Below are 14303 nucleotides of genomic sequence, written 5' to 3' on the forward strand. Positions count from 1 at the left end.
CTGGTGAGCTCAGCTGACTTCCAGGAGGGCAGAGCTTCCTATTCTCTGGGTATTTTATGTGTGCTTGTTTCACTGGTCCTTCATAATTTGTATTAAAGCAGGTCATTATCACCTCCTTCTAATGCTTTGAAATGTTGACGTGTTTCACTTGATTTATGGTGTCTTGGGTTTTTTTGGGTTGTTTTTTTTTATGACTCAATAGTTTCTAGTTTACTAGGTGGTATTTTTTTAGCCCTTTTAGGATGATCATATTTTCACAATAATTTCTACTAAATTTTCCAGTTTCTTTGATCAGGTTTTCAGGTTTTATCTCTCATGTTAGAGAGTAGGATGTAGTAGACTCTACAGATATTTTTTTCTTTGGATACATATAGTATTTCTCTATGATTTAGTCCATCTGACTGTCCAACAAAATTCTGACCTTCTAAATACAGTCACACAGTCATAGGTTTTGTATATGTCATTGCAACATGCAGACATCAGTGATTTTTTTTTTTTTTTATGTTTTTTTTGGATCTATGATACTCTATAGCACTATGAAAATACTGTTTCCCCTCATATTTTTTTCCTATATTCTTTTTGGGTTTAATACTGAACCTTCTTAAAAGTTGGATTCAATATGTACTAAGTTTTTCTTTGGGTATACTTTTGTACATTAAAATCAATGCATTGCACCTTTTTCATCCACTTAAAAAGTCCAGTGCTTGCTGATAGCCTCAGGTCTATAAAAATGGAATGTCCTTTCTGATAAGGTTAATTAACAGCTCTGCTTGAGTGGCTTAATTGAGTATAAATTTCCTATTATTCTTACACAGCTCCAAAGGATTCAATTTCTTTTTCTTTTTTTCTGGGGGGAGCGTTGTCTTACATTTTTGTATTATTTTTTTTTCTTTTTCATTTTGTCCTTTCCAATTGGTTTGAAATCTGGCTTAAGGAACAGGGCAACAACTCCAGTTCTCTCCAGCATGGGTCCCACAGAACGGTTGCCCACTAACACCACACACGATAGATCTACATATTAGAGTTGGACTCCCAAATATCATGCAGTTGTGCCTGAGTGAAAAAATATACAATTTGACTCCTTTCAGTGGTGCCACATTCGGACCAACGCTAGACTGACAGACTTTATTCCTACTGTGACAATCACGGTCATAATGATAATTTCTACCAAGAGTGCTTGATGGGGCCTCAACCAGTAGATTTAAATGTCAGCTTGGCTCCTTCATATTCTTATGAAACTCAGCAGTTTTGCTTCTGAAAGTATTGCTCAAATCACTGGTTGATAGCATAACTGTGGGTTTCCATTCCTTTCTTTACCATTATCTATAGGCATCTTCTTTCTGGTTATTTACAGCTCTTCTGGGGTTTGAACAAGTTTTTGCCTGACAAGCTGTGGGTTCTTGTCTTAGTTGATACAATTTAAGATGGAGCCATATTAATATTTTGTGTTTATTTTGCATTCTTAGGACATAAAATCACTTTAGTTACTATGGTCTGTGATGGGACTGTTGTATGAAAGGCATTTGAGCAGGTTACAAGAACTGAATGACTCCTTGGAAATTGAAGCTTGTTCTCTTTGGGGACAGAAATACCTGTCCCCAAAGTCTATCACCAGGTTGTGTGAAGCAAAGACGCCTAAGAGTGTGGTCTTTAACTGGCTTAAATTTTTAGTTACCTTTCCAATGAGTTAAAGATATTTACCTTTCCTTTCAATGTTTTCCGTCTTTTCAACTGTTTCTTCTAAGGAAAAATGAAAACACTAATAACAAAGATAAATAGACTGTAGGAATCACTTGCTCCCCCTTTCCCTTCTCAAATCATACTTAAAGCCTGCAGATGTAGAAAGACAGATAACTAAGCGCCTCACTCAGGTTTGCTTCACATCCAAATACAGCAACCCAGCCACACACTGACCCAAAATTGGCCTTCAGGATGACTACCACCGTTTTGGATGGACATGACCTGAGATACAAAGATCCCACTACTTCTGCATGGCTGCTACTGCAAACAAACTTCAACATCCACCGTCCAAAGAGAAAGGAATGTCTGTATTCCACACAGTCTTGGAATAGCCCTCAAAATACTAACTTCACATAGCCAAGGGTTTTAAGTCCATCTTCTTGACTGTAGCTTTCTCAGCTTCCACTGATCCTTTTCAGCTCAGGCAACCCTACCAGGGTTACAAGGAAGCAAATAGTGGCTCAGCGAATTAACAACCAGGTTAACACTTCTAATTCTGAGCCATCCGTTTTCTATTTCCCCACAGTGTGCAGAAGCAAGCTAAAGTCTAAAGCAGGATCAGACATAGTCACTTCCCTAAAGCTGTTTCCTCCATGCATGTACTAGACTAAAGAAAAATGCACCCAACTGGTACAGAAGCAGTTTTTCTTCAGGGTTTCTTGGTGCAAATTATCAGGTACAAGAATTAAGCTGAAACGGTTTTCACATGTCACAGACTCAGAGATAAAAGCATATCCTTATCAATATGCACAGTTTGGGTGTATTTTATTTTTCATGATGTGGCAGTGTAAACAAAAAGCCCACAAACATGCACCAGTAATGTCAATTGGAACATTTGTATTCACTGATTTTCATAACTGACTTGCTTTCAGGAGGCATTTGTATTAATATTTGTTTGATGTTTAGCAAATCTCCCTCTCTGTTCTTCTGATGAAATATTAAATCTGGGTTCTTTTGAAGACATTTTAGCTGCAGCCTAGTATCTGGCGTTATTTGCAAGCACTCGCAGTCCAAAGCACAATGTATAGCTAATAGCAGTTCTAGTCTTGCTCCAGGAAAAAGGGCAGCAAAGCTCAGTGGGAGCAGGGCCTGCTTCTTACAGGGAAATATATTCAGCACATGTCCTCTGCTGCTTCCCTCAACTCTTCTTAAAAGATGCGAGTTATATTCTGCAAATTCACAGGGGCATTTAGCTCATGGGGGAATAGTTCCACTGCAAACATTCAAAATACTTGCTGTGTACTTAACATGTTTAACCCAAAGAATTTTACTAAAATTATCATCCGATCCTGAAGATACACCACTTTACACCAGGAACAGATCTAATATAGTTTCATTTAATTCATCTTCATTATATCAGGTCACACAAGTGGAGAGTCCCATACTGTGGAAAGAACCAGCACATAAAGTTTGAAGGAGTTCACTCACCACCACAAGCTACGGGAGCAATGAGAAAAGAAAAAAAGATGCAGAAAAAAGATTGAGTTGGTACATAAAATCAGCACAGACCTGGCATCAACCCTGACCTGGAGTAAAATCCACTGAGTACAACGTCCTAAAACTAGCCCAGAAACAATAACCATGACCCTAGGCAGCAGCAGAATTCATTGGTCACAGCATCCTAGCAAAGAGGTAACTGGATTTAGATCATGCCTCTGACCCAAACTTTCCAAATTAGTAACCATGGGGATTTAGTTTATTTTGCATTGCTGAGAATTTGCACTTCATTTTCTGAACAAAACTGTAGTTTAACCAGAGTCCCATCTTTAGCTTATTATAGAAAGAGAGTTGTGTAACTCAAAAGAGAAAATAAAGTTGAAAAGACAGACCAGAAAGGCTGGCCTGCAAACATTGACATTTTCCACTCCCGAGCAACAACTCGCAGTCCGGTGGTCTGGCTTCAGCTAAGTCAAATATTAAGCTACACTTGTTAGTTTACTGATTGGAGATTTGTTTCCTTAGCATCATTCTCACTCTCTCTCTTTTTTTTTTTAATTGTTGTTACTCTGCTTTGCCTGAAAGCTGCAGCATCTCACTGTTTATTATTCCCACTTCAGTCAAACCCTGTCCAAAATTAACACGTTGCGTTCTGCAGCTGTTTTCCAGATCCAGTTATACCAAAATGCAAGGAAATGTAAAATAAACCCATGGAAGCTCTTTCAATTAGCACAGAATTTGATCCTGCAAAAGAAATTAAGCAGATAGGCAGTTTTACACTGATGAGTAAGCCTAACCGAACATTTATGAAGTTAATCATCTGTTTAAAGTGACTGCAGGATCAGGTCCTAGGCGAAAATGAAAACGCTGCAGTAACAAGTGTATTTATGTTCTGTATTCCTTCTGGACTTTTATTAAGATCAAAGAGCTCTCTGAAAAGGAGAAAAGCAAATAGGTTGCAGATGAACGAACAAAAAAGTTTCTAAGCAATTACTGATTTAAAGCATCATTTTTCTTTAAAACTGCTAGCTTCATGGCTGGCACAAACAAATAACTGCATAAAACTCAACTCTTCCTCCTAATTCCTCAAAATTTGTAATAAAAATGAATCAGTAATTGAAAGTCAATGGGAGTTAGGCACCTTTTGTGCCTTTGAAAATCTCCCCCAAAGCCTTTTCATCTATGCCTTGCTGTTCTCTGCCTGGTTTTTATGAGGGTTTATTAAGAAGTAGCCATTTGAGACTCCAAACACAAAGCAAAAAAAGAAAAAAAAAGAAAATAAAAGGCAAAAGTCAATAAAACCAGAAAACTAGTTGGTCTGATCAGTGTCAAGTTACATTGTTTTCAACTTGAATTAACTGTAGCCATCAATAAAACTATAGAAATAGGGAAGTTGCTGTTATAAATTAATGATTATTTGCCGTGAGCTTTAACAGGGCTGTGTGCACCACATTTTATTGTGATGGTTTATTCTTATTTTGTACAACAGTAATTGGGTCTTAAACATGATAAAGCATCCTAAAGGCTGCATTGGTAGCAGAGCTGTCTGCAGCAGGTTTTTAACTTTAGTTAAAGAAGGTTAATCAAAGCTAATGAATCTATTTTATCCATTGCCACAAGTATATCAAAAAAATGTACCACCAGGTGAAGGAGCTGAAATATGAATTGTTCGACTGTGAACATACATTTTCAGCATGGTAATTCTGCCAGCCCCTTGTTATATATTGGATATCTTAATAGTTTGCTGCGTTTCTACATCTACCGCTGGCAGAGGAGGGGTGAAGGCTGACACTTGCAGAGAAATAGGGAGAGCTGTCTTGCAGCCTTCACCACTAGAATAGCAGTGAAGCCGTTTGATTTCCCATCCTCAGAGCAGCCTATATGACAGCTATAAGGAGCTCCGCAGTAGGTCGGACTCATTTGACCAGGCTTTCGTTACAAAGCCCACCGTCCGCAGCCGCACCCAGCCAGTGGTGCTGCGTGGTGATGGAAGGTGCCTCCACTCCAGCCGTGGTGCGCTCCCCCTCCCCAGCAAAACCTGTTCACCTTCTCCCCTCGCTCTCTTTCCTCTTCCTTTCCCTCTCCCCAGTCACATCTTAGCATTTCTTGTGGTTTTGCAAATCTGGGGATGGAGTGAGGAGGAAAAGGGCCAGGAGAGCAGGTTTGTGTACCTGTGTGTTTACACACATGGAGAGAGGGAAGATTTCTGTACTAGCCACTGTGCAAGAAAATTAATTATGGCAAGGCTGCTACCATTCCATCCTGACAAGACACCCTTCCTCTGTTAGTAGCCCCATCGATTTCACACATAAGCTAAGGCAACGAAGTCTGGCCCTTAGTGATGCTCAGTCAATGCAACGAGGGGAAGAATTTTCCCAGGCACCCTCCAGGCCATCTTTGCCAAGAGGCAAATGCTGCTGCTTGAATTTTGAAGCCACCAGCAAAGAAGGATAAGCCCGGTCCCAGATGACCCCTTGTTTCTCCTGAGTTTCTTTCTCAGAGTTAGGCTGGGGGAGAAGTACTGAGCACAGACACATGGACCCCAGTCTGTTGCAGAGGCATCAAGTGGTAGAAGCAGGGAATGTTCAACCTGGCCCTGTAATCCTGTAGTCTCTGCAACTGCAACTGCACGTTGCAATCTCTGCTTTTTTTGTTTTCCTCCTCTTTTTTTCCTTTGGATGAATTCTCACCTCAGACTGGGACAAGTGGTCAGAGCTGTTCAGCCAGGTCATGCGTGTTGGCTGTTGAGCTGATGGAGACTAATTAAAAGGGGGAAAAAAGATGCCTCCATTCTCATCTGCCCCCAACCAGTACGTTCCAAATTTCAATATTTGTGGGTGGGTGGGGGCAAAGTTAGAAAAGGGAGGCTGGTATAAAGGAAGGTGCAGCCCTCTGGAAACATAGCAGGGAAAAGTCCAAGGACAAATTGCAGCCTTGACTAGGGAGAGGTACGGCACAGGTTTTGGCACAACACTCCTCTGAGGAGCCCCCCTCACTTGACAGGCTACAGCACCTCATTTCCCCCCTGCTTGATTTAAGGGGGGGGGGGGGGGGGGGGGGAGAAGAAAAAAAAAAAAAGGAAAAAATAAACCCAAACTAGTTGCAAAATTCAGGGCCTGTTAGACTTCAGCTAATTAGAAAAAATGGGTTTCTTCCCCACTCCCTCCTGCTCCCCCTCTTCCCTTTCTTTCTTCTGCACCTTTTCTTTCAAACATTTAGTCTCAGGAGGGGGAATCCAGCCTCTTGGCTGGGCTGTTTTCAAAACACTCCTTTGAATGCTTCTCCCTAATTCACGTCTTTTGTTTTTCCGCTTTTGTGTTTGCCAGTTTGACCATATAACGTTATACATCTGGTGTATAGCTTGTTGGGGGCTTTCTTTCTCCCAGGGATCCTATGCATTCCCTATAGGACCCTCCTGGGCTTCCATTCGAGCTATCGTGTAACATAAAGGGGGCTAAAGCAGGGCCAAGGGGATGAAAGCAGGGAGGAGGGGAGCGAGGGGGGGACAGCCAGTGAAGAGTGCGCCCGACACACACACACACACACACACACACACACACACACACACACACACACACACAATAAAATAAGGCGGGGGGGGAAGGAATAAAAAGAGCTGAAAAGCATTCTTTTGCTCTTTCCTTTTCTTCTTGCGCTGTTTCGGCTGGACCCTGCATCAGGCAGGCACTGGCCCTCTGTGGGAAAGTGAGGCGGCCACAGAATAGATAACTCATTTGAATTCCAGCGACATATTCGTAAATAAAGCAAAAGTGGTGAAGGGGAGAGGGGCTGGAGCTCGGTGCTGTGGGGAGGGAGGGATGGGGAGTCGGGGACCGTGGCTGGTGAGACATTCGAGGCTACCCCAGGTTCCGCAGCTGGGACCCCCGTCCCATCCCCTCTCGTCCCCCGAGCCTGCAGAGCGGCAGCCCCGACTCAAGCGTGGCCTTTCCCCATCCCCTCCCGTTCTGCTGAGAAAACAGGAGTTGGCTGAGCAAGTTGGATTCTTGCTGGTTTTGGCGACATCCTTCATTGCGGCCGCTGCAGCTGCTGGTGTTTATTGTTGTGGTTGACGCTCCTCTTGGAGATGGCCTTGGTGGGGTGCGGGAGCGCGTCCAGCCCGCAGCCACCCTCCTCGCTGTACCAGCCCCTCCCCTTCCCTCCAGGGATGCCAAATGGGGGGCACTGCCCCCCTCCAGGCCCCCCAGACAGCTACTCTTCAGGTGTTCAACTGCTATCCCTGTGCCCATTTTAGAGATGAGGAAACTGAGGACTGAGTGAGGTTAAACAGCCCAGAAAAAGTCCCACCCCAGAGATGTTGTGCTGACTTTAAGTGACAGGGAGGGATTCCTCGCAGCTTACTGTCCATCTCTTCTTTTAAAAAAGGAAATAAAAAGAAAACAACAACCCCAAAGAGAAAAGATAAACTTTTGTACCAAAGAACTTAAAAACTGGAGTCCAGCTCAGCTTTCCTCTGTGTCCTCTTTAAACATTTGCCTTTGGTCCTGGTGGGAGGAGGGGTATATTGTGTTAAACTCTGAAGCGTATGCAGTTCTTATATAAGATTTATTTATTATATATGTATCAGATGGTCATGATTTATAGGGTATTTTAAAATTCAATTGCATACATAATTGCCTATAATAAATTTATAGGCAGCTGGACAGATGTAACCAGTCATACTGTAAACAATAATTATATATAAAAATATATACATGAACACCTGTAAATATGCATGTGTGCACATACACATATATAAAGCTAAAATATGGACAGAGCAGGTTTTTCTCATCTTCTGCATTGTAGCTGTTGTGACTCGTGCAAGAAGTTTAAACAGCATTTACTCTCCTGCATGTTGACCAGGCATACACAGGACGGAAGCATATGTTCTCCTTTACATCTGCACTGAGATTCCTCCAAAAAATCCCAATTAGACAATCAAGAATAACAGTTCTAAAAACATATGCAGTTCAAAATCCAAGTTTTTTCCATTTTCCTGCAAGGTTTTGGGTCGGGTTTTTTCCCTTTGCTTTTTAAATAATTTTAGACAATGCAGAAGTCACCCTGACATAAAGCGTACGTAAACTGCATGAAGACTGCATAGGTTACATAAACTACAGTGGGGACAGATTTCTGCCAAAATGAAGTCTGCTTCTTTCACATCACTGTGTGAAACCACAACACCACAAAATGGAAATTAGCTGAGTTTTACAGAGATTCCCCTAATCCGGCATCATTGATGTAAGGGTAGGATTTGGCCCCAAGTGAAAAATCTGATTTATTGAGTCATTGTGACTGAGAAACTTGCAAGCAACCGAAAAACATTTCCCTTTAGGGACCACAAACCCAGGACTCCTTTCTCCTTCCACCTACGCATTAGCTACAGTCTCAAAGACCCTTTTCCTTCCCTAAAATTTTGTGAGTATGCCAGACTAAATGCAGCCCATCCAAACAAGCCTCTGACTGCATCAGGAGAGGGCTCCCATCCAGCCTGCCTGGGCAGGGGCTGCAGCCCCTCTCTTGGGGACACAAGGATCCCCTTGGCAGGAGACCCACTGCCCTTCAACCACCTCTGCCTCCTCCAAATGTTTGCAGCTCTCAGGAGCAACGGCAGCAGGTGAGAACATGGTGGCTGCTTAGAAAAATAACGCTCTGCCAATTGAACAACACCCTTTAAAATTTCAGCTATTAACAAGTCTTTACAGAAACAGGAACTGCCAGTAACAAACTTGATTTCTAATGTCCCCTAGGTAATAATAACTCTCTAATTTGACTGTGTCCCAACTGGCCTTGTACAGCAGTTATTGCTTGAAGGGTTTGGAAGGGGTTTTTTTGTGTTGTTGCCTTTTTCTTCTTCTTCTTCTTCTTCTTCTTCTTTTTTAAGTTCTGTTTTGTTTTGTTTTCTAGCAGAAGAGTCTCATTTGAAATTTTGAAAAAGGAAAGGGGAGGGTGTGGAGGGCAGTGGGGGGGACACACATGTGGAAATTTAATGTGAGAGCTGCTTGTTGGAATGAAGATGTTGGGTTTGGCATGAAGATTGCAATCAGCTGGTTGCTTTGACAGTGCTTGAGCCTTTCAGTGACTAAGACAAGCCTGAAGGATTAGGATGTCAAGCCTGTCCTGTCATCTTTGGGGAGTGGGGGAATGGAAGGAGCTGCCTTTTTTGGTTGTGTCTTCACAAGGCCCAGAGGACAGAATCCTCACTGGTTAATTAAGGCAAACCTTGGCCTGTCACTGATCAACAAGGTCCTGCTTTTTAAGACAAGCAATACAGCAGGGCTCCACGGCTAATCACCCTGCCCAAGTATGAATTTATCTCAAAAGGCTTTCATGTGCAGCCCCCCGCGCCCGCCGAACGGATGGCTGCACACTTTGGGAAAGCCAGGGGCCTTCTCCCAGGCAGCTGTCAGGCAACGCGAAAGGACCTGCAATGAGCTGATTTAAGCAAACCATATTTGAAAGGCTAAAGGTAACGCAAGGCGTGCATTTCTCTGGCATTGTTGGAGCTGCCAGGAAATATTGGTGCCTATCAAGCAAAAGTTCTACTGGCAAAAAGAAGATGTGGCTTTTGTGTGTGTGCCTTTGCATCCACCTCTGTTTAAGTATGTTGTGTTCCAAAGTGCCAGGTAAAGCCTAATCAGCTAATGACAACGGGATCCTCATGCTCCGGTTGTGTTTTGAGATGCCCTGATGCATCAGGAATTTGAGAACTAAGAAGTGCCGGTAACACCAGATGTAAATATCATTGACCAGGCTTATTTGTATGGAAAAAAAAAAATAAAATAAAATTGGTCATGCCTGCTGCAAACTGCCTGTAAGGGAATTCCAGAGCAGAGCCTGCAACCCTTGCTCACAAACAACTGCCACCTGCTCATATCGCTGGGACTTGGCCAGTGTGACTGGTGGGAACGAGCTACGGCTTGATTTAAATCCCCAGAGGCAAGAGCACTTCTGTGCATGGCTCAGAGTGGACATCTCCAGTGCCCTGGCCACTGCAAGAGGCAAGCACAGGTGTCCCAGCGGAAAGGAGTTGTCCCTCTGCCTCAGCCGTGTCCCTGTGCTTGTCACAGATTTTGTCGTTATCCGGAGAGCTTGGTCAAATGCTGTGAGCAAGCCAAAGTTGGCTCAGCTGTAGCTCACGAACTTTCAGTGGCTAATATTCACATGATGTGTCTGCACAATCGGACACTGAATCGTTTCCATTTCCCAAATGAATGACCTTTAGCATTCCAGCTTTGTCAGGAGGATATAACACAACTTCCCAGAGAACAGGCTCACATGCAAAAAGCTGTTCCTGAGTGGGAACACAAATACTGGGACAAGAGTGAACTTTACATAAACACTGAGATCAAAACTTTGCTGGTCTGAACAACCAGGAAGAAGACAACAGGAGTAGAAAATGAGATTCACTAGAGTAATTTATATGAATATTCAGTGAGCCTTCCCACATACATATTTCTTCCAGTTTCCTTCATAGTAAATTTAATATCTAAATATTCCAGTGCTTCCAATTCTTAAAATAGCTCCTAAAGTCCCGGCTCCTGGAAGCATGTGATTACATGGAAAATTAGCTTCAATTTAAAAAAAATAATAAAAAATATAAATTAACCTTATAAATTCAGGGAAAACACAGAAACATGGTTTCTGAGATTAATGTAGACTACAAGAATCTCCGCACCTTCAGCCTTTTAAAAATAATGTAATATTCAAAACTTTACTCCTCAAGTGTAACAACGTAGCTCAGAAGGTGGCATCATGTAACATATGGAAATTTTTGCATCATATTTATTCTAAGGCTTTAATTTGACAGCAGAAAGACCACTGTAGTATGTCTCACCTTTGATTGTACTGGGAGAAAAAACAACAAGAACCCTTTCTCGCCCTTCCTATCTCTTCTTGTTACCATTGCAGTAGTTAGTGCTCTCTAACGCAGTCTGCCTGAAGTAATCCCTAGAAACAATCAAAGATGGCAGTGGTATTTTTTTTGCAAATCTTTCTGTTAACATTATATCAAATATATCTTTTCTTCAGTTTCTGTTGCCCTTATTTCTATATTCTAGATCTCGTTGTGTCAGAAAAAAAGAAAGCAAAATTTGTAGCCTCGCAACAAATGAGGTGAACTACAGAAGCCTCCTGTTCAGAGACGGAAATCGCTTCCAGTTAAACAAAGAAATTTAGGGTCTTCTGCTTTTCATGAAAATTCCATACATATGGCCTTTGAAATTTGTCACTGAAGACTGTTTAGCTCTACAGTAAAATTCAGCACTTTATAGCATTTTAGCTGTAAGACTCTTGTGTTCGGGGTTTTTGTTTTTTTTTTTTTTTTTTTTTTCTCTCTCCTGGTTTTTTTTTTGGCCTGCAGCCCAATGTGAATGTCTGATCACTAGCACAATAGTTAAACATCTGAGTCGTTTTGAAGTGCCTTCAACATCTCAGTGATGTGATAGGGTGTTTTTTTTTCCCATCAACTAGGCAATTTATGGAAGAAAATTCAGCCTCCTCCCAGTGGTGGCCAGGAAAGTGTGGCAGGAGCTGCCTGGCCCTGGCCTAACAGCTCACTTGCTGCCACTTCACTGCAAAGGTTGTGCCTGGAGGTACCTGTCTCTGCAACCGTTCCTGGTCATTGCAGAGTTTGAAAGTTTGTGGTGGTTTTAAATTTTTGTTTGTTTGCTTGTTTTCTCACGGCATTTTTTTTTCTTTTTGGAAACCAAAGGGAAAAAAATAATCCATAAACCAAATTAGAATGTAAAATGTCAATAAAGAGGAAAAAGGCTTAAGCCACAACACTCTGACCAGGTTGTGTTGAGACCTTCTGCCCCAGCGTAGCAGATGGCTTCTGACTATAACCATTCACATGTGGATTTTCAGATGGTGAAGGGCTCAGGGGCACAAGAATCCATCCTGCATGCCAGTTTAGTCCACAAATATTTCTGCTGCAAGTGGGTGACAGGCAGTGGCATGTTTCCTTGGGACTGCATAACCTCTGAAATCAGATAGAGATCAGATGCATTTCAGGCAGTAAATGACAGAACCACCCTGAAATCACAAATCGCCCAAGCACTGAGAAGCAAACCTTCAGCAGAATGAGACAGGCAAGGGCTTGCACAAAGGCCCCTTGCTTTTGGGTGGGTGTCCTGACTCCTGGCAACTTGCTCACCTCCAGTCTCAACTCTCCTTCACTGTTTGCTCGTTAAAAACCTCCAAAAGACTCATGATTCTTCCCAGCCCAGAACAGGAAAACGTTGAAATCGCTAACATTTTCACGGGCTGAGAAAGATGTTTCCCATTGAACTCCACCCAGATGTGCAGCCCTTTGCTCTGCGGGGCTGACTAAGGCTCAGTGAAGCCACTAGGAAGTTTCCCACCGGCTGTAAATGGCTTTGCCCTCCCCAAAATGTGGCACCATTTTTAGTTATTATCGGCTGCATCCTTTTGTAATTATCTTTGTGAGAGGCGTAACCTATACCCCAGAGGGCTCTTCGCAGGACGGAAAAGCCAGTCATTCCTCAAGCAGCAGGACCTAATGAAGCCTTGCCTCAGGGACATTCCATCTGATTCTCTGATGTCTAATAAAGGTTGCGCTCATAAGACAGCCCTCTCTTCCATTAACAGCACTTCTGTCCACTGCCTGGTGGCTTATTCTCACAATGGCTGTGGCAATACATTAGCTTGGAGGCCGCTACTCCTCTCTGCCAGATACAACTGGAGGTAGATAGATGTTTCGCAAATGATTGGAGAGGTTTAATGTAGAAAGGCAGCAAGGTATACACCCAACAAGTATGGCCGCAGAGATGCCCTTTCCTTAGGAAATGAAGCTAAACAAAGGGGAAGAAAGATTTTTCCCCTGAAGTTGCGGTCTGAATTCTTAATTCTGTTGGCCATCGACCAGCCTTTCAGCACCTACAAAAAGCTGACAGAAGGAGGGGTAAATGTCCCAAACTCCATCGTCTTTAGCCACTGGGTGAAATGTCCGACAGAAGGAGGGGTAAATGTCCCAAACTCCATCATCTTTAGCCACTGGGTGAAATGTCCCTGTCCCTTCACACTGGGAGAAAGGAATTACCGCTTCTGTCCTTGGTGAGGCAAGATTGAGGGGGGCAGAGTTGTCCCTGACTCTATGTCCTCATGCTGCAGGAGATGGAGCAGATGAAAAAGAGCCTCCTCTGGCTTGTAGGGTAGCACCAAACTTTTCTGCTCTGCAAAGTTCAGTCCTGCTGCTACCAGCTGGACCAGCTACCGTACTGCTTCGCTTTACAGATTGAAAACATGTTTGCAGGAAAGTCTGCAGTAAACACAAGGGCCATATACAGAGCATCAATCCCTTTCTCTTTCATTGTCATGGTGCTGATACTTGGAGGCAACTGGAGCTGGGTAAGGAGCACCTGCCTTGGTGTAAGAAGTTGTGAGGAAACACATGAAGTTTTCCTCAGGCTCACCTTTGATACCCAGTCTTCGCTATGCATCGGTCTAAGTCCTGCTAGTATGCATGGAAGACTGGTGGAGTAATTTTCCCTCTGGAATTTCTGTCTGGATTCAAGGCTTACTGGCTGCCATCAGCACTATGTGAAACTTTCTGTTTCCCTCATCTTTTTACATATGTAAAAACCCTGTTCCATATATATGTATACACACACAGAGATATATATATATACACACATATAGTCCAGATCCAAAGATAGGCTAGTAATAAATACAACTATATTTTTCAAAGAAGGCATTTTATATGCATATGTATAAATATATATATACACACATGTACATATATATACTTCAGATCAAAAAGGTATGGGCTGGTAATAAATACCGCTGTATTTTTCAAAGAAGGTATTTTAAATTGATTTGATTACAATAGAGCTGACACATACTGTGCAAAAAGAACAAGCATTGGGAAAATTCATTTACTGGCTATTATAAATGAATTTCCCCACCTGTTCTTCTTTTTGTGCAGTATGTGTCAGCTCTATGGTAATCAAATCAATTTAAAATACTATCTTTAAAAACATATATTGTACCTAAGACTTATATTCTCCATAAACCAAGAAAAAAACCCAAGCCTTAATCCGAGCTCTTCCTTCTTTGTCCAGATGTCTTTCAACCACTCTGTCTCACAAAACTACCTGACTGGTTTC

At 42.5% G+C, this 14303-nt stretch overlaps 1 protein-coding gene across 3 annotated transcripts in view; it reads left to right on the top strand.

Annotated features, from left to right (window-relative positions):
• Window positions 1-6744, top strand: part of LOC308067893 (uncharacterized protein) — an 85265-nt gene extending 78521 nt beyond the window's left edge. For all 3 annotated transcript variants that reach the window (XR_013929779.1, XR_013929780.1, XM_080397502.1), the window contains one exon: window positions 1-6744. This exon is cut by the window's left edge and continues 59620 nt beyond it. The gene's annotated coding sequence lies outside the window, so the exon portion shown is untranslated.
• The last annotated feature ends 7559 nt before the right edge of the window (window positions 6745-14303 follow it).

Source organism: Falco punctatus, assembly GCF_963210335.1.
Source record: "Falco punctatus genome assembly, chromosome: 7".
NCBI classification, from domain to species: domain Eukaryota; kingdom Metazoa; phylum Chordata; class Aves; order Falconiformes; family Falconidae; genus Falco; species Falco punctatus.